The sequence below is a fragment of the Crotalus tigris genome, unplaced genomic scaffold, assembly GCF_016545835.1.
Source record: "Crotalus tigris isolate CLP2741 ecotype Arizona unplaced genomic scaffold, ASM1654583v1 scf7180000024153.1733885, whole genome shotgun sequence".
NCBI classification, from domain to species: domain Eukaryota; kingdom Metazoa; phylum Chordata; class Lepidosauria; order Squamata; family Viperidae; genus Crotalus; species Crotalus tigris.
Window position 1 is genome coordinate 1461000 of NW_024100414.1, and position 19318 is coordinate 1480317.

The following is a 19318-nucleotide window of genomic DNA, read 5'->3' on the forward strand; positions in this document are numbered from 1 at the left end:
GCTGACAGTCAAATCGAGTGATTGCCAAGGCAATCTGGCAGTTTTTAATCATTTTATCTTTCTTCTTTTCCACTCCGGAGAGACAGCCAGCGTTTAGCAGTCTGCTCAGAACACCTTGGGCGATTTTCCGCAGTGGGGGCTCTGGGGGCTCCCAGTTATTAGCTCTGCTGTTAGGAGCACACTCGGATCTTTCCCAGGGGAGCCGGTGTGAAAAATTAACACCAGCTCGACTGTGGATCGGCTGGGGCAGGAGCGATGTTGCTGTAATTACTCCATTGATATTCCTCGTACAATAACGCTGTCATTGGCCATTTACATAAACTTTGTTCTTCCCCCACGGCCTGAGACACATCCGTATGCACATGTGTGTGCAAGGCACACGCATGCCTGGCTGCTTTTGGGCCCAAGAGATTTTTTTTTTTCCTCTTCTTTTCCTTATGGTTTTGTTAGCTGTCTTTCTGGTATCTCTAAAAAGTTACTCGGGGCTCCTGCTCCCATTGCAGCATCTCCACCTTCCCAAAGGTCATCCACACTCTCCATTGCAAGCATTGATCATTTGGGGGGGGGGGAGTGTCCAAAGCAGTTTATTGGAGGAGGGGGCACCATTCACTTGCTTTCCTTCCCTTCTCTCTTCTGTCCCCTCTGGCACAATCCAGTGCTCCTGGTGTCAGTGCCAAAACCCACCGTGTTGCAGCATTGGGGTCTGTGTGTGTTGTCTTAAGAAGGGAGGCATTGATGGAAGGTGTGTCTCCTTCCCCTCCCCCTCGGCCCTCCCCCTTCAGTTTTCACATCCTGAATCTTTAATGAAGGCCCGATCCTGGGTTTAGTTGGCCAGCCTGTCCATTTTTATTGTTCCGTCAATAGCATCATCTCATCCAGAAGGCGATGATCTTTAGCAGCTGCTCCTGTGGGAGACCTCGGCGTTAAATGCAATTATGGATTTTGGAGCACCCCCTGCAATGCGTTTGATATTTTTTCTTGCTGATCTAATTTGCGGGCTGGTCGTTTATTGTCTGGCATTTTAATGGCGTCAGGATGCCACGGGAAAATTTGATTTCTCGGGATAATTTCTGCCTTTCTCCCCGCCCTTCCCTTCCCCCCCCCTAATGATATTAATGCGAATCGTGAAGCCGCACGGATTCTTAAGAGGAGCCGTACGTCAGAATTCTTTGAAACCGAAATGAAGACAAAGAGATGTAAGACTAGAGGGAGGGCGGAAAAATAAAAATTCTGATTTTTAACAAATTGGAATACAGGATCGCTTTGCCCTTCGACGTGTTTTCTTACCATGGCCATTTTGGAAAGCGGGGGAAAGAAACAAAGATTTTGAAATGGCTTGTTCCACTCGTGTTTGATGCAGACCTTGTGTGAAATTGAGACAGGACTGGAAAGTGGGAGTAATTAGGAGACTGGAGGGCAATAAGGCAAATATTGAATAGAAAGTAAACAACACTAGCACCCCACGTGTTCGCTCTCAAAATCAAGGAAAGGGGACAGATTCTACCGAGAGCAAATTTATGTCCATCCCTCCTCCCTCCCTCTCTCTCTGTCTCTCTCCCCCACCATCCATCCATCCATCCATCCATCCATCCATCCATCCATCCATCCATCTTCTATCCTATCTATCTGTCTATCTATCTATCTATCTATCTATCTATCTATCTATCTATCTATCTATCTATCTATCTATCTATCTTATCTATCTGTCTCTTCTACCTACCTGTCTCTCTGTCTGTCTGTCTATCTATCTATCTGTCTGTCTATCTATCTATCCATCCATCCATCCATCCATCCATCATCTAGTCTCTGTCCGTCCGTCTACCTACCTACCTACCTAAATTTATTAGATCTGGCTTAGTAATAAATAGAGAGTGAACACCGATGAAGAAGCAAACATAAATATTCATGTATTTATTGACTGCAGTTATTTCTGTTCCACTTTTGGGAACCAAGTTGCCAATCATTCAGGTTTTGGTCACGTGACCGTGGGGATGCTTCAGTGGCCGTCAGGGTGAAAAATGGTTGTGAGATGCCTTTTTCAGTGCCATTATAATTTTGAACGGTCTCTAAATGAAATGTAAGTCGAGGACCACTGAGCGGCTTCTAAAATTTTTAAATCCATCTCCGAAGGAATGTTGTGGATCTATCTCCTCTTTTTTTCTTTTGAAGGTGGGGTGAAATCTGTCTGTGGTTTCATGTGTTCTTTTTCTGCAAGGCATAAGTGGGCAATCCTTCCCCAGGGATCTGATTTTAGTGCTCTTTGTGCCGTGCCTGGATTGTGTAAACTACTACTTTTTGTTCCGTTCTCCCAGTCCCTGCTCTTGGGTCGAGGATCCCACCCCTTGCTGATGTCAGAGTTAAGAAAGCGATCCAGTTCTGACGGGCGGGTGCCTCTGTCATCCTTCCAGGGATCTGTTAGTCGATGATGGATGGATCTGGCTTCTCACTCAGCCATGCCACTTGGCTGGCAACATTTGCGTGAAATATCTGTCAAGATGTTAAGTGGATGGCGGCCTTTTGCAGAGAAATAAGACTTGTGTAACCTGATGTTGCACTTAAGAAAGAAAACACCTTCCTATACCCTCAGTGGGTCTCCATCTACTGATAAATAAGGCACTGGGCCTGATAGGTAGGTAGGTAGATAATAGATAGATAGATAGATAGATAGATAGATAGATAGATAGATAGATAGACTAGATTGAGCGTCTGTTGTGTATTTATTCTATATACCCCTTTTTCTATGCAGCCCTCATACTGCAAGATCTACATGTAAAAAGAAGTATGTTTCTCTTGAAGGTCAAATGGATTTGGTTCAGCAATTTCTTGCCATTTTATGCTCCTTATTTTCTATTCATCTTGGCCAACTGGCAGTGAAGTGAAAAGGGAGAATCAAATTTAGTTTGATCTGTGTAATTTAATTATATGCAGCAGACTACAATTTCCATGCAGGCATAATTTCCATTCTTTTGTTAATGCGAGCTGTTCATCCACGTTTTGCTTTGTCACTCGCTCTTCACCCTTCTCCTCATCCCTTTTTAAGAAGTAATCTTCTGGCCTTTCCCCATCTCTTTCTAATCTTTTCATCCAGCTTGGGTGTTGAAATTTGTTAGGGATGGAAAATCAGGACCATTCATAAGATTGCAGCATGGGCAATTTACTCAAGCCTATACACAAGAATCTAGTCCGCTAAAGATCAGCACTAAATTGGCACTAGATAAGGAATCTGAGGGGGGCTGGGCTTGGATCTCTTGTGGCAATGTAGGTAGGTAGGTAGGTAGGTAGGTAGGTAGGTAGATAGATAGGATAGAAAATAAAAGATGGATGGGTGGGAGGATGGATGGATGGATGGATGGACGGATGGACGGATAGATCTTATTTTAAGGGGAAATATATTGAACAGTGTATATTTCAGAAGTATAGGCTTATGGAACCCTGGGCAGAAAATGCAATGGCCATTAAAAGATGGCTTAAGTAGATGAAAAAAAGGGCAGAAAATTAATGGACTCATGGTGAAGTTCAGAAGGGCACACTGTGACCTTCAGCCATGGTTGAACCATTGGTGGTAATAAGAAGATTCCTTCCGTTGTCACCTACTTGGTGGCCTCTCGTTATTCCTTATGGAAAGCAAAGTGTTGGGTACTATGGATCCTTGATCCAGACCCATCAATGCTTCCATGAATTCAATAAGGCTGTCAGGTTCTTTCTGGGACTCTCCCCTTCCAGTAGACGACCTCTGTTTTCTTGACCTTGTGCAAAAGGGTCAGGTTAGTTGCCTTGCTAAGAGGGAAGGTGACAAGACTTTGAAGCTGAGCAGAACACACACATGGCCTTAACGCACAGAAACACACACCCCTTCTTCCTAACCAGAGCACTTCGCAGCCACCAAACTTAAAACAGATGTGAGGCACACTGCAGCCGTGGTGGCCGTTGCCAGCAGCTTTAGAGTTTTATTTTTTGTGTAACTTGGAATGAAAAGTGGATTGACGCAGAATGCCAGGGACGAAGCTGGTGGGATAGAGAGATAAAAGAGCCATGTGGGTGAAAAGCTTTGGAAGCAATTGGAGCTGGGAGACAGTGTGTAACCCACATCTGGATCCAGAGCATGCCATTTGGGTGTGTGAAGAGCAGTTGCTAGAATAGAGACGATGCTCTTAGACTGGAACAATTTTGGGGTTCAGAGATGGCATTTTCCCTCCTGCGAACCGTAACTTCTGTCAGGTTGACTTGATTTGTGATACAAATAAATATCCATCTAAGGTTGCTGAGTAGCTGCAAATTTGAGAAGCTTATCTTGGCCATCTCAGCTCCCTAAGATAAGTGCAATGAAGTTTAAGAAAGAATTGACCCACGTAATTGACTAAGTTTGGCATTCCTTGGTCTTCAGAACAATGGCCAGAACAGGAATCCGTGGACTATTTCGTATCACATTTTAGGAAAGTTTACGCATTTATGAACGACCTTCAATAAACGGACTCATAACCAAGTTCACAGGTAGATTTTGGTATAGTCGATCTCCTGCATACCTTCAGAATTCCCTTCCCAAGCAAACATTCACGTTAATTAATTTAATTTTAAATTTTTTATCTTGCCTTTTGTTATTTTTTTTTTATAAATAATTCAAGATGACAAGCGTGCCTAGTGCTGATTGGCCCAAAGTCACCCAGCTGTTTCGGGTTTTTGCTTTCTGCTTCTGAGTTCATATTCACAGAGGATAATGAAATAACGCTTTGAGCAAAAAAGAGAGAGGAAAAAAAAGTCCCAGTCTTTTCATCTGACCTTGGGATCACAGTTGTTTATTTTATTAACATACTCTTTTTTTGCTAATCTGAAACCTCCTTTTTTCCCCCACCCATCTTTAATGCCTCCGACTCCCCCCCCCCAATCCCTGCTGTTCTTAACAGGCGGCTGAAGACAGACTAGCTTGTAACTGGCTAACGCAGTAGAAAATTGCTAACGCAATAAGCCAGGAGCTTCTTGAAAAATGACTTTAAGCTCTCTTAGGTGATGCTTCTAGGCCATATCCAGGGAGAAAGAATGTCCTATGGAGAGGAAGGTGGGAGAGATGCAGTAATGGGGTTATCAAAGGGATGGGTGGGAATGTGATATTAATTGGGATCGATGCTTGGCCCCAGAGGCCAAAAAAAAAGGTCTATTTCAACAAACGTCAGAAGTGATAGGGGAAAGACCTGGCAGATGCCTGTTTGGCCTGCCTTTTCTTCCCTGGATGGGGTTATTCAAAGGGGCTAGGTTTCAAACAATCGGCTTGAAAAGAGATTATAAGGGAGGGAGGGAAGGAAGGACTATAAGATATTGAAGAGAAGGAAATAGGAAGGAAGAGGAAGCAAGGAAGGAAGGGAGGGAGGAAAGGAAGGAAGGAAGGAAGGAAGGAAGGAAGGAAGGAAGGAAGGAAGGAAGGAAGGAAGGACAGGGCTAGGCAACCTTGGCTCTTTTATGACTCGTGGACTTCAACTCCCAGAATTCTTGAGCCAGCATGGCTCAGTATGGAAACCTCTCCCTTTCTCCTCAGCATGGCTGGCTCAGGAATTCTGGGAGTTGGTTGAAGTCCATGAGTCATAAAAGAGCCAAGGTTGGCTACCCTGGACTATAAGATACTGAAGAGAAGGAAGTAAGGAAGAGGAAGCAAGAAAAGGGAGGACAAGAGGGAAGGAAGGGAGGAAGATAGAGAAGGAAGGAAGAAGGAAGATTGTAAGATAATGAAGAGAAGGGAAGGGAAGGGAGAAAGGAAAGGAAGGAAGGAAGGAAGAGATTACCGCTTTTCATAGATTGATGGGAGATTTTTTTTTTCTTTCTTAATATTACATTAAATTTATTTGGGATTTCCCGCCTCAACATGGCAGGAAACTCTGCACCAAGATTTGGCAGTTGTGGTTAGTGAGGAACAATACGTACAAAAAGGGTGGGGTGAGTCCTCTATCTAGCATTGTTTTCTAAAACTTGAAGAGTTGCTCCAGTCTTTTTTTTTTTTTGAACATCACAGTGTGTTGGCTGGGGCTTGTGTTGCGGGGGGGGGGGAAATTCATGAAGGATGATTCTGTTAAAAACGATTAGTCATGTAGACTCCATGTTATTTCTGAGTTGCTGAGCAGCATTACCTTCACGTCTCAACAGGAGAGGGTTATGTCTCCATCTCTTGCTTGTCAGCATCTCCAAGGCATCTCATTGCCTTCTGGAGGAAGATGAACCTTGGCAGAAGAGAATATTTATAGTTCAGGGTTGTACTGTGGGGTCCTTGGTGCTCTCTGAACTTGGCACTTTTCTTACAGACTGCAGTACTACCGGTAGTAGGGAGTTTGGGTTTGCTGTCATCAAGCTACCTAGTTGGATAATGAAACATCTGCAAGAAAACCACCAAGCTCAGAGAGCACCAAGGCCCCCACAGTCCTCCTCCTCCTCCTCCTCCTCTCCACAAATCCCACCCTCTTCTAGCACTGATGATGTTACCTAGTTGGATAATGAAACATCTGCAAGAAAACCACCAAGCTCAGAGAGCACCAAGGACCAGACAGCTGAGCTTTGACCTGATCCGAGAGCAGATTAGGGGAGTTGAAGTCCAACCTAGTTGATGGGCTCCGAGGAAGGCTGGGGTAGAGCTTGCCCTTAACTTGTCAGTATCATCCAAGAGAAGTTTCTCTCTTCAACTGGGCAAGGAGAAGCTGGCATCCCTCCAGAACCTGCAAGCAAAGTGCCAAACTCTCCCAGGAGCAGGACCTGGAGCCGCCGCTTCGCTTGCTGGCAGGATCAAAGCTCTCCCAACGAGCGAGCAGGCTGTGAACTCTATATGGGCCTGCAAGGCCTGATAGTCATGGATAATATACGTTCGGATAACCGAAACCTTCTTTTTTTCCCCTCCTCTGGTTTTTCTTTTCTCTCTCTCCTTGTTCTTCGTGTAACCTAATCTCCTTGTCTCTCTCTCTCTCTCTTTCCCCAGCCCTGGTGACCCCTCCCTAGCCATGGAACCGGACAGTAGGAAAACATGTCAGTGTATGAAAAGTGGCCAAGCCACTCACCCACCCCTGCATCTCCCTGCTAGGCATCTTCTCAGAGAGCGTCAAGTCAGCTCAAAAGAGAAAGGCGGTGAGGGGGGTGGGTGGGGAGCGCCAACATCTTGCAGCACACAAGACAGGAGCCGGGGCCTCTTTCTTTGGTCTTTGAGAAACCCAAGTGTTTTGTTTTAATCAGAGGGAGCAGGGCTGGCCCGGCCCTGCGTGAGTCGGGCTTCGCAGCCCTTGGCTGAGGAGGGCTTTCTCAAAACAGCTTGGAAAAACAGGAGTCAGCAAAGGATGAGAACCAGGCCAGCAAGTTTTGGGGACTTTGATAACAGGAAACACGGAGGATCCCAAGAAGAGAAAATTAACTGAGCTGGGAGTGGATGGACCTTTAGCTGTTTGGCTCTACGCAGAAAAATTGTTTTGGGAAGGTGAAGCCTGGGGAACGTTGACCTTCTTAGCTCAGCATTATAGCCCATGAATGCCAGCCTCTTCCTTTCTCTCCTCTCCCTACTTTATGGAGAAGGAGGAGGAGGACAGGTCAAAACCTCGTTAGCTGCTTGGCTGAATTGCCAGAACATTCTTAGCTCTGGGCCTCAAGGCTTATATTAACTCTTTGAATAGAGAGGCCATGGATGGGTGCCATTTTGTTTTTGTTTTTTTCAAGACTGGCAAGAAAAAAGTCGTTCAGATGACCTTTTAAGGGAGACTGCCTTCGGTTCTTAAGCAAGGACGCCTTGAAAGCCTTTCACTTTAGCTCAACATATGCTACTACAGGTAGAATTGAATACCAGTCAACAGTCAACAGAGATCAGAGCTGTAGAGGAGGGAAAAAATAATAATTTCTCAAGGTTGCTGAGGTCATTTCCTACCTCATACATACACTACCGCAAAGGGACATAATTTTGTGAGAGAAAGAGAAGGAAGAAGAGAAGGAGAAGGAGGAAGAGATGGAGAAGGGGGAAAAAGAGAACAGCAAGGAGAAGGAAGTGATGGAGAAAGAAAAGGAAGATAGGCAAGGAGGAGAAAAAAAAGGGGGGGGGAAGGAGATACTTATGGAACAAGATTATTCCTTTTGCGTTCCCTTTCCAATCGGCTGCCTTGAGAAAGGAACACACAAACCTTCAGGTCTCAGTAGCACCTATCTTTTCATTCCTTCCCTCCCCCCCCCCTCAAAATCATTTTCTCTTTTCTGGGTTTCTGTGTGGCAGAAGCCCTGAGCATCCACCTATTTTAAACACAAGTGTAATGGTTTATGGCCCATGGAGGGATAATTACGAAGTACAGAATCGCAGATTTTTATCGCGGGCTTTCTCCCAAGGGCGCCGTTAAGGAAACCGTATGTGTCATGTAGCCAATTTAGGTAATGATTCTGATAAAGATAAACGGAATTGTTTATTATAAGTAATTGGGTCGACCACGGACCCTGTGATGCAGGAGCACAGAGAGATCTTCCCAGTCTTTCCCCCATCCCATCCTTTCAAAAATTAGACAAATTATCAGAATGGTAGCTCAATTTCATGAATTAGGAAAATATATTTTAGAACCCACGTTCCTTCTATCTCCTTTCTCCCCTCCCCTCCTTTTTTTTTTATTGTGGTTCCAACTGAAGTGATGCCTCCATACTGGAAAATTCCTCCAATATCAGTGATACCACCTAGACTCAACCCAACCCTTTGCTGGTTGAAAACGTCCTCTGCACCACTTCTGATATTGATGGGAAATCCCCTCCCCTCTCTTCTCCCTCCTCTTTCCTCTCCTCTCTCCGCTCTCCTCTATCTTCTCACTCCTCTCCTCTACCCTCTCCTCTCCTCTCTTCCCTCCTCTCTCCTCTCTCTTCTGTGTCCTCTCCTCTCCTTCTATCCCTCCTCTCTCTCCTCTCCTCTCCTCTCCTCTTCTCTCCTCCCTCCTCTCCTCCCTTTTTCTTCTCTCTTCTCCTCTCCTTCAGTTGATTTCATTGAAATAATCTACTCTGTGTTGAATATTAAATGGGGTGTGGGGTGGACACCACTTTTCTTGTCTTTTCCTACAAAATGCTTCCAGGCAAGAAGAAGGTGTCTTGTCACCGGGAAGTCCTGACCCTTTCAGCTTCTTATCTCTCTCCAGATAAGATGCAATCCTTCATTCTTGAGTGGGGGCACCTTGTCTAACTATTAGCCTATGACAAGTTTCTGTTTTCTTCTCTCGCCTCTCTATCAATGACCAGAGGATCACTCTGATTATCCTCTAATTGCTACTGCTTCAGCTGGTCTGAGCCAGACTGTATTCCCACAAATACGAAAGATTTTGACCTAAAACCTGAGGGTGTTTGTTCAAAAGGTGATGTATCCATGTGGTTAAACTCATGGCAGAATGTTGCTTGCAACCGAAAGACCAGATGGAAAGACGGAGACTGGGCGAGGTTTAAGTCACTTGTTTTTTTATCCAACTTGAAATCTTCTTTATGTTTTGTTTCTTTGTGTGAGCTGGTGATTTATGGCAACAAAACACCACAATATCTGAGACTGGTTCCTTTTTTTTTTTTTCCTGGATAAAGCAGTCCAAATTGAATTCTTTCATAACTGTTAATGAGTTTCGCTTGTTCATTTATGTACAGGAGTAATAAGACACCCAAGCAGTAAAATTCTCAGACAAAGCAATGAAAGTCCATGTCATTCCGGGGCATTTGTCTTGGCAATGAAGCCTATCCTCTTAAGGACTAGAAGCTTTTTTTAAAAAGCAAATCTTTGAGCAAGCAACTTTTGGCAACATTGGTAGAATTTATGAAGCTGTGTAACATTTATTGGCAATTGCACAAATAGCTCAAACACACACATCTCTGCTGAACATGAAAGTAGCTGTGTTCACACCGCTTGCTTTAATTTCCTGGCAGAGCTGAGCTATTATCTAGGCATGCTCAAAACCTTCAATTGGAATAGAGCTGGAAGGGACCTTGGAGGTCTTCTAGTCTAACCCCCTTCTTAAGTTTCTCCTTAGTTCCAGGTTGCTTCTCTCCTGGATTAGTTTCCATCCGTTGTTTCTTGTTTTGCCTCCCAGTGCTTTGGAAAATAAGACAAGTGAATACAAGGGGGGGACTGATTTTTCATAACAACATTAATTGATATATCCTGGTTTTGGATTTCAGGTTAGAATTAAAAAGCAAGGTCCATTTATTTGCATAGGAGGGCAGCGGATGGGGCACATCGGGTCCACAAAGTGGAAACATCACAATAAAGAGCTGAAACCATTTTTAGTTGCTAGAATACTTAGCATCCTACCTACTTTCTTGATTTCTGCCACATCACAGGGCTATAAAAATATTACACACATTTGTCTTTTCATCGCTGCTTATTGAGTGTTTCCTTAAAAGAGTTTTAACTGTAATAACACCTGGCCAACAAGATAAATGGTATAAAAATTACCTAGGGTGTCTACATCACAAAGGTCAGAAAAATATTCTCCAGCAAAGAAAATCTTTATATATATGTAAGGGTGAGTGTTGTCTTTCTGTTTCCTATTCGGAGACAAAATCCATTTTGCCATAACTGGATCTGACTTAATCTTGACGTTTACGATTGCTCCCCGGCCTAGCAAAATGTAGAAGCCCGCAAATTAATTTAGAATCAACCTATTGTAAGGGATCAGTGGGTGGGACATACAACTGGGTATATCCTTCGGTTGACGAGGCTGGAACCGCCAATAAAATGGATTTTTGCAATGTTTCGGTTGCCGGACTTTCTAGGGAATTGCTAGGTGGCAGAATGCAAGACGCTTCTCTGGGACATTGCATAAATGTTAGGATCAGTTGCCCCATTGAGTATCCAGAGCCAGAGGCAATTTGAGCTTAAAGGAGCTTGGATGGGCTTGAGTGATTTGTAACAAATAGAAGGCCATGATGGATGAGCTGTGGTAATGTTAGATCCAGTGGATAACCTTGATGAAAGAGGTGAGGGCTTTTTTTTTTTCCCCAGCATTGCCCAAGGCACTCACCCATTGTAGGAAAGGAAGAGAAAGAAAGAGGCAGCTTTGGGGGGGGGGGGGAAGCACAGTTTAGTTACAGCTTGACCAAAAATCAGTTGCCATTTAGTCTTTTTATGGTGATAGGTTGGCTGGTTACATGTCGCTCAAGATAATAAAGGCTAAGGAACATGATTTTACACACACATAAAGGCTAAGGAACATGATTACACACACACAGCTCTCTCAAAGTGGCACTGATCTTCATTTAGAGGGTAGTGATGGGGAACTACTGGTCTCCTGGGAGTGAGCAGGATCAGGAAATGTGTATTTTCAGGCTTAGGTCTGTGAGCAGAGGACCTTTTGAGAAGGGAGATGGAGAATCGCAGGAGGCAAGGAAAAGAAGGAGCTAATGGATGTCTCTATTCAGGCCTTCAGTCCACAGCTACCCTCACCCCTTCTCAAAAGGGCCTGGCTTTGAAACTCACTTCCTGGGCGGAGAGCAAGCTCTTCCCCCAAGCAGGAATGCCAGGTGAGAAGACAAAGAGAAGGTCGCAAGAGGGAATAACTGCTGAAGTCTCTTCAGCTGAAGGTAGCCCTCCAAACCTCTTGGTTGCAGAGCGTCAAAGATCTACTGTTCCAACTGAAGAGAATATTCGTAGCTCAGGGTTGAACTGTGGGGTCCTCGGTGCTTTCTGAGCTGTGTGGTTTTCTTGCAGACATTTCATGACCCAACTAGGGAACATCATCAGTGCTAGAAGGGACTGGGGTGTGTGGAGTGGAAGAGAAGGAGGAGGGGAGGAGGAGGATGACTGTGGGGTCTTGATAATCTCTGAGCTTGGTGGTTTTCTTGCAGACATTTCATGACCCAACTAGGGAACATCATCAGTGCTAGAAATTAGTGGGGTGTCTGGAATGAAAGAGGAGGACGACTGTGGGGTCCTTGATGCTCTCTTGGTTGTTTTCTTGGAGATGTTTCATTATCCAGCTAGGGAACTTCATCAGGGACTTTATGTAGCTACTATATCAACTCCACGCTCTCTTGCACTGGTGATGTTCCAATAAAAGAGAGCGTTAGTAGCTCAGGGTTGAACTGTGGGGTCCTTGGTGCTCTCTGAACGTGGTTGTTTTCTTGCAAATATTTCATGACCCAACTACTGAAGCACTGATGATCTTACCTAGTTAGGTAATGAACCATAAACAATCAGGTTGTGAGAACACCAAGGATCCCAAGGTACACTAGTGCAATGAGATAAGGGTTTTTGGGCCCAGTGTTTATATTGGGAAAAGTTCCTGGGCAACCGATTAGGATTTGAATTAGCATACTCAACTCAATATCTATCCAGAGCTTGGGCTACCTTATTTGATACAGGGAGAAAAAGAAATGAGATCCAGCCTGTTTTGTGAAGTTTGAACATCCCATCCCAGGAAAGTTAAAAGCTTTGATATATATATATATAAAGTGGCACATTTTTTAACTGGAATGCTGGAAACAGCGCTGGGTAACGAACCTTTAGCTTCTTCAACTTTCACAATAGTCGCCTGAAAAGCAAACATCTTACAACTTTGAAACTTTCAAATGGGGCTGGAGTGAAAAACTTTCCATAGAATTTTTTTCCCCCATCTTTGAAATGTTTCCAGCTGGCACCGACTTGGATTAATCTGAGATAGTCAGAGTCCAGAACAGGCTATATCTAATGTCATCACCTGACTCTGAAAATTCTCTTGGCACTGCTTTATGATCCTGCTGCACCTGACTTTGTTACTTTTTTTTTAAAAAAAGGTTCCTTTAATTTAAAAGGTTGATTGATCCCCGCAGGAAGTTCTGCCAACTTGAAGCAGATTATGTCAAGACTTCTACTCCGCTATTATATCTGGGGTTTGCTTTGCTGTAGAACTGTCACACAGCTTCTGTGGTTAAGCAGGAAAGCTTTTTTTTCTTTCTTTCTTTGAGATCTGCTGAAAAAGCAAAATCATTTGATTTTACCAGTAGTAGCTCAGGTTGACCAATGGGGTCCTTGATGCTCTCTTAGCTTGGTGGTTCAGAGAGCATCAAGGAACTCACTTGATTTTTCCACAAGGTTTAGCATCTTTAAAGAGAGATTTGGAGACTCAAAGTATTTATAGCTGGAAACTGTTAGATTCCCCCCTATTTTCTCCTGGGCGGATTTGATGAAAGAGATCTTCCGTTTTGTCAACCTGGCAATTGGTTGGAAATCTTTTGAAAGGCTGGAGATACTTTTAGCCGCTAAGATCTTTGGGGACAAAGCTTGGGAAATTTATAAAATTATATTTGTGGTATCAGAATTGGGTAGGAGTGTGGGGTCCTTGGTGCGCTCTGAGCTTAGTTGTTTTCTTGCAGACATTGCTCTACCCAACTAGGTAACATCATCAGTGCTACCATCAGGACTAGCACTGATGGTGTTCCCTAGTTGGGTCATGAAACGTCTGCAAGAAAGCCTCCAAGCTCAGGGAGCAATAAGGACCCCACAGTTGAAAGCGACAAATATTCTCTTCTAAGGGTAGACATACCCAACCCTCTAGGAGTGGCAACCAACTCTATGTGCCTTATGCCATTGTTGGCCATTGGCTATAAAGAATGCTCACCGTTAGAATCAAGACGCCTTTATTTGGCCCTTGAATCTGCTTCCATGTTTGATGGAAGACTCTTCGTTTTCAGAGCAGAAAAGTCTTTCTGAGCTGCATTTTCATTGTTCCATTGTTTTGGATGACCGGGGCGAGGGGCCCAGCGGCATTTGCCTATAGCCTGATTTGATTCCAGCGACAGCATAATAACGGCCCCGTGTTTTTGCGAGAAAAACAATAATACAGTTTAACGGCGAGTGGAGAGTTTACATTCCCAATGGAAAGGATACATCTGTTAAGATGAGTTTCATTAAAATTTTAACCGAAACAGGCGGGCAAATTGTCAAATTGATTCCATCTTCAGGACATCCCAAACTTTCTCTGTCTCTCTGGGGTTGGGTTTTTTTTTTTTTTTTTTGGTTAAAACAAACAAAAGAAAACAGCCCCGAATAGGATTCATCCTTTCCACAGGTCACCATTTCAACCTCTCAATTAGATTTGGGATCTGCTAATTAGATATAATTCATTAGCGGTGAAAATGAGATCAGAAATCAAGAGTGGCTCTTCAGGATACAAAAGGGGGGCTGGCCCTCCTCATCCATCATTGTTTTAAGTAACCAATTTAAAGTCAGACAAATGCATAACTGCCATTATTGCCTTGTCATAACTAGTTAGGGAGAAGGAGCTGGAAAGAGCTGGCGTTATAAATGGTTTTTATCACATTACTTTACAGTTATCTGTCAGCCCCTTTGCTTAAGATGAATGTGGGGCAAATAATCAGATTATCAAGCTGAGATGCAGAAAAAGACCGGGGTGGTTGGGTGGGTGCTGGGCCTTAATTGCTGTTTGGGGCAAAGGGAGAGAATATCTTCCATGTCTGGGTGCTCTCAAAAGGAGCTTAGGAAGCGTGGAAACAATGATTCCGAACGTGGTGTGGGATTCTCAGCTTTGGGAAAGCCAGTGGAGGTGCTTAAATCCAGACCAGCTCAGGACCATCTCTCCAAATGAAGATCTGATTCTGGAACCTCAAGGTCAAAAAAACAGATGAGTCTTCCTCCCCACGGGATCTGGAAAGAACCAAGAAAGCACATCAGCACATTGTGTAATAATCGAGCGGACCTTGCTCCATTCCTGTATATCCTGTTCTTACTTAACAGAGCATCCTTCTTGAAAGGAACAAAAGATTACTTCTCTTTTGCCTAGGTCACTTTGCTTGAAATCCTGCAGACTCTCTGCCAGTTAGCGTTGACATTTTGGGGAGAGATAGATGGAACGCAGAGGTTGAAGTTGCTTGGTTTAGCCAAGACATAAACCAGGATGTGGCTTGTTTGGTTTTGACTTAGAGGGCTAAGTGGAAGCTTGAAAGCTGCCTCCTAAGAAGGTGGAACATTTGCGCATCCAACTAAATATGGTCCATTCTTGTTGGCGAGGAGATGATGGATACCTCTAGGTTCTTTCCTTCTGCTGTTCTAAATGAAGATACCCGGGACTGCCATTATTAGCCTTCCCCAACTTGGAGCCCTCTGAATAATCTCAAGAAGCACAGTTGTAGGAGTCATTGTCCCACACGTGAAGAAGACTGGAAACACCCCTGTTCTTTGCCAGAAATAATTCCTTCCTTCCTTCCTTCCTTCCTTCCTTCCTTCCTTCCTTCCTTCCTTCCTTCCTTCCTTCCTTCCTTTTCAAATTAAAAAAAAATTCCATATATCAGCAGGTGGGTACCAGTTCTCTAATGATCCATTTGTCCCTTTGACCGTCTTCCCCAGAGCTGATATCATAAATTATCTCCTTCCTCCTCCTGCCCCCATCTTCCTCTCCAACCTAAAGAACGACAAATCCTTGAAAACTTTCTCATTCATTCCGCTCTTGGTCAGAGTCAGTTAGTCCTCCTAAGCAAGCCAACCCTGTCCTTTCTCTGTTGTTGTCAACTGTTCTTCTTCCTCCTCCTCCTCCTTCTCCTTTCTAGATGCATTACTTTGACAAATGGTTAGCATTCATCTCCAGAACTTAACAAATGTCAGTCCAAAACCACACGGCACTTGTCTCTTTTATTGGGCGATTGTTCTTTTTTTCCTTCAAACATGCTTTAATTGCAGCGTTACTTATGTGATGGAAATGTTACTCTCCGAGGGATTATTTGAATGAGAAACGACGTCTGGAGGAAGAGGAGAAAAAAGCCAACTCTGCCTGTACTAAATTACAGGCTTAATAATGAATTTCTCTCTCTCTCTCTCTCTCTCTCTCTCTCTCTCTCTCTCTCTCTCTCTCTCTCTCTCCATTCAGCTGGGTTAAAAGAAAAGGGGAGACCCTTCTGGAATATTGAATTCCCTCTCACCCCCCCCCCCCAAAAAAACTGGCCCGGAGCACAACTGATGGGGATGCCTTCCTTTTGTCTCTCATATTTTGGGGGTTCTCAGTTTGACGGGGGGGGGGGCAGGCCAGTTGGAACAAAACACCTGGGGATTCAGCTGCCTGGGAGGGGCATCCCACTTGCTCATCAGGGAAATAAAAGATGGCAACCTGCCCTAGGCAGAGGGGTCACGGAGGAGGGGGGGAGGACTTGGGATTGCTATTGTCGGTGTTAGCCAGGAACCTGCCCCCCCTTAGCCCGTTTGACACCTGGGCAGCTCTGGGTTAGGAAAGGGAGCTGGGAGGGCCTTCCTGCCCCCCCCTTGATGTCGAGCTGGTGCCTTAGGCGAATGGGGATGCGAGTTGGGGGGCCAAGGCCGCGCCCCTCGCTTGCCGGTGGCTGCTTGCAGCACTGAATATCATCTCCATTATTCATCCAGCGGGTGCTCCCAAACAGCTGGTCTTCAAGGGAAATTACCTAATGAATCAACAATAAATCCATTGTGGAGGCGTGACATCGCTGATAATAAATTCAGGGCGGGGAGAGGTGGGCCACCCACTCCCCTTTCCAGGTCTTCAGCTGCTGCTTTGCATAGAAGGGAGGAAGAGTTGAGGATGGGGGGGGTGCGTGTGTGTTGGGGGGGGAACCAAGATGAAAGCCCCCCTCTCTCTCTCTCTCTCTCTCTCTCTCTCTCTCTCTCTCTCTCTCTCTCTCTCTCTCTCTCTCTCTCTCTCGTTTCTTCACCAACCTCCTTTACCAGGCCACTTTGTTGATGGTTTCCTTCCCTTTTTGGCGTTTGACCTCTTTGCTTCGTCTGTCTGATTTATCTTTGGATCCAGAGGGGAATTTGAATCGGTTTCAAAAGGGGAGGGGGGGAAATGTAAACAGGGTGGGAGGCTCAGGGGCCTTGGGGTGGGTGGGTGGGTGGAAGGAGGGGCTGCTTCCCTCTTCATTGCCTTCCTCTGAGCTGCAGTCTTCTACCGTTTAGCCGGCTATGGCCGGCTGTCTCACCCAGAGGCTGGGGGTGCTGGGTGCCTTTTCTCAGAAAGTTTTCCAGCAGCCCCGGAGAATGACGTGAAGATAATCCAAGCCTGGCTCCCCCCCCTCCCTCTCCCCCTCCCCAATTATCTGGATATGCTTTCTATATTGAAGAATGCCTTGGCTCACGGGAAACATATTTCTCAGATTACCATTTGAAAACAAGCGTTTTGTTTGCATTTTTCTGCCGCAGCATTTTCTGATTATTTTGAAAAGGGAGGCATGAGATAATTGGAGAGCGATTAAACTTTTCTTTTCTTTCTTTCTTTCTTTCTTTCTTTCTTTCTTTCTTTCTTTCTTTCTTTCTTTCTCTTCCCTTCCATCCTCCTTTTCTCTTCTTCTTTCTGCCTTCTGCCTTCCTGCTCTACCTCTATCCTTCCCTCCCCTCCTCTTTCTCTTTCCCTTTCTCTCCCTTCCCTTCCCATCTTTCTGCCCCACCCCTCCCTCCTTCCCTTCCCTTCCTCTTTCTTTCCCTTTCCTTTTCTTTCCTTTCCTTCCCTTCCCCTCCCCTCCCTTCCTTCCCTTTCCTTCCCTTCCCTTTCCTTTCTCCCTTTCCTCTCCTCCCTCCCTCTCCTTCCCCCCTTCCTTTTCTCCTCTTTCTTTCTTTTCACATGGATGGTTCCAGGTTACTCCTGGTTGAGAAAGAAAGTTGAATCCGGTCATTGTTTCCACTAAAGGCACTTGCCTTTTTTGTCTTCATCAAATATTGTGGAACCAGTTTCTTAAGGGTGAATCAGATGCACTTTTTTATAACCATCTCTAATAAACCTTTCCAAAAAAAGAAAAGAAAAAAAGAAGAAGAAGTTGGGAAGGTGGGGGGAGAAGCATTGAGTCTTTTTTTTGCCAGATTTCTTGGGGGCAAAATGCATACTTTGATTCACATTCTCAGGGAGCAGAACATGACAGGTAGGAAGTTTGTATTCTTAGGTGATGGGAAGCTCAACTGAGATCTAAGGCACAACAAGCATGTTGGAGCAGGTAGACCTATTTTCATTCCATCTTCTCATTTGTTCCTTGGTGGTGGAGCTTTTATAATACTCTTGGTTCCCTGATCAATACATTCACAATTAATGGGTTTGAAGTAAGGATCTAAGGATCCTTTTTCAACCCACCATCTCTAGTAGGGCAATCTGTGCTACCCTAAAGAAGGACCAAGGGTGACATGATGGCAGTCTTCCAATATCTGAGGAGCTGCCACAAAGAAGAAGGGGTCACCCTATTCTCCAAAGCACCTGAAGGCAGGGCAAAGAGCAATGGATGGAAACTAACCAAAGAGAGAAGCAACCTGGAACTAAGGAGGAATTTCCTGACAGTGAGAACAATTAATCAGCAGAATGTCTTACCCTCAGAAGTTGTGGGTGCTCCATCACTGCAGGTTTTCAAGAAGAGATTGGACAACTATTTGTCCAGGATGGTATAAGGACTCCTGCTTGAGCAGGGGGCTGGACTAGAAGACCTCCAAGGTCCCTTCTGTTATTCTGTTGCAACATATGCTAGAGCTAGATCTGAGGAAGGAAGCAGAGCCCTGATTCTACATCCTGAAGAAAATGCAAAACCATAATAACTACTTCTAGATCTCTTGGGCAACAGGGGTCTGGGTCACTGTCAACTCTCTGAATCTTACGAGATTTGCAGAGAGATCTTATGCAAATCAACCCAGTAGAGAGATGTCATGAACCTCTAGTGACTGTGTTTCCAAGGGAGTGAGGTCTGGAACTCTGAAGTTTTCTACTGCACAAAATAGGATATATGATGTGAGACAGTCTTTTGTTCTTGGTGTGTTGCAAATAATTTCGTTGGGGTTGTGTTGGTAGACTTGGTTTGAACTCAAAGGACAAAGCTTAGAACAAAACATGGACGTATGGGGATGAATCTTAACGCTCAACCTCTTTGGGGTACCACTTAGGATCCAAACAATGAGTTGATAGAAGAGATATTTGTACTTTTGAACTGTTGGGTCCTTGGTGCTCTTTGAGCTTGGTGGTCCAGGTAGAGTTGTCTGGGAGTTGAGTCACGACAACCAGATTTTTTTTTTTCCTTGTGAGTTTGAAGCTGTTTGCTCAAAGGTTTTAAATGTTTCCTTCTGGTCAAAATCTGGCCTTTTAAATTCCATGTTTTATTACAGAAAGAGAGAGTGAGAGAGAGAGAGAGAGAGAGAGAGAGAGAGAGAGGGAGAGAGAGAGTGTGTGTCAAATGCACTCAACATTGCTCTCCTTTGCAAGGAGAGGGCAAGAAACAGCAGCTCTAAGCCCCTTTTAGGCTCTGGAGTTATGAGGCCTACTGGGTTGCCATAGCAATCAATGGTGGCAAATTCTTTCCAACTTCTTCAAAGTGAAAGACGTATTTGTTTTCCTGGCACAATTTTAAGGCCACAAAGCTCAATCTCTTGGCCTTCTCTCTC

At 44.6% G+C, this 19318-nt stretch overlaps 1 protein-coding gene across 8 annotated transcripts in view; it reads left to right on the top strand.

Moving 5' to 3' along the window:
* Window positions 1–19318, top strand: part of LMX1B (LIM homeobox transcription factor 1 beta) — a 194210-nt gene that overhangs the window by 52766 nt on the left and 122126 nt on the right. The window lies entirely within an intron of this gene.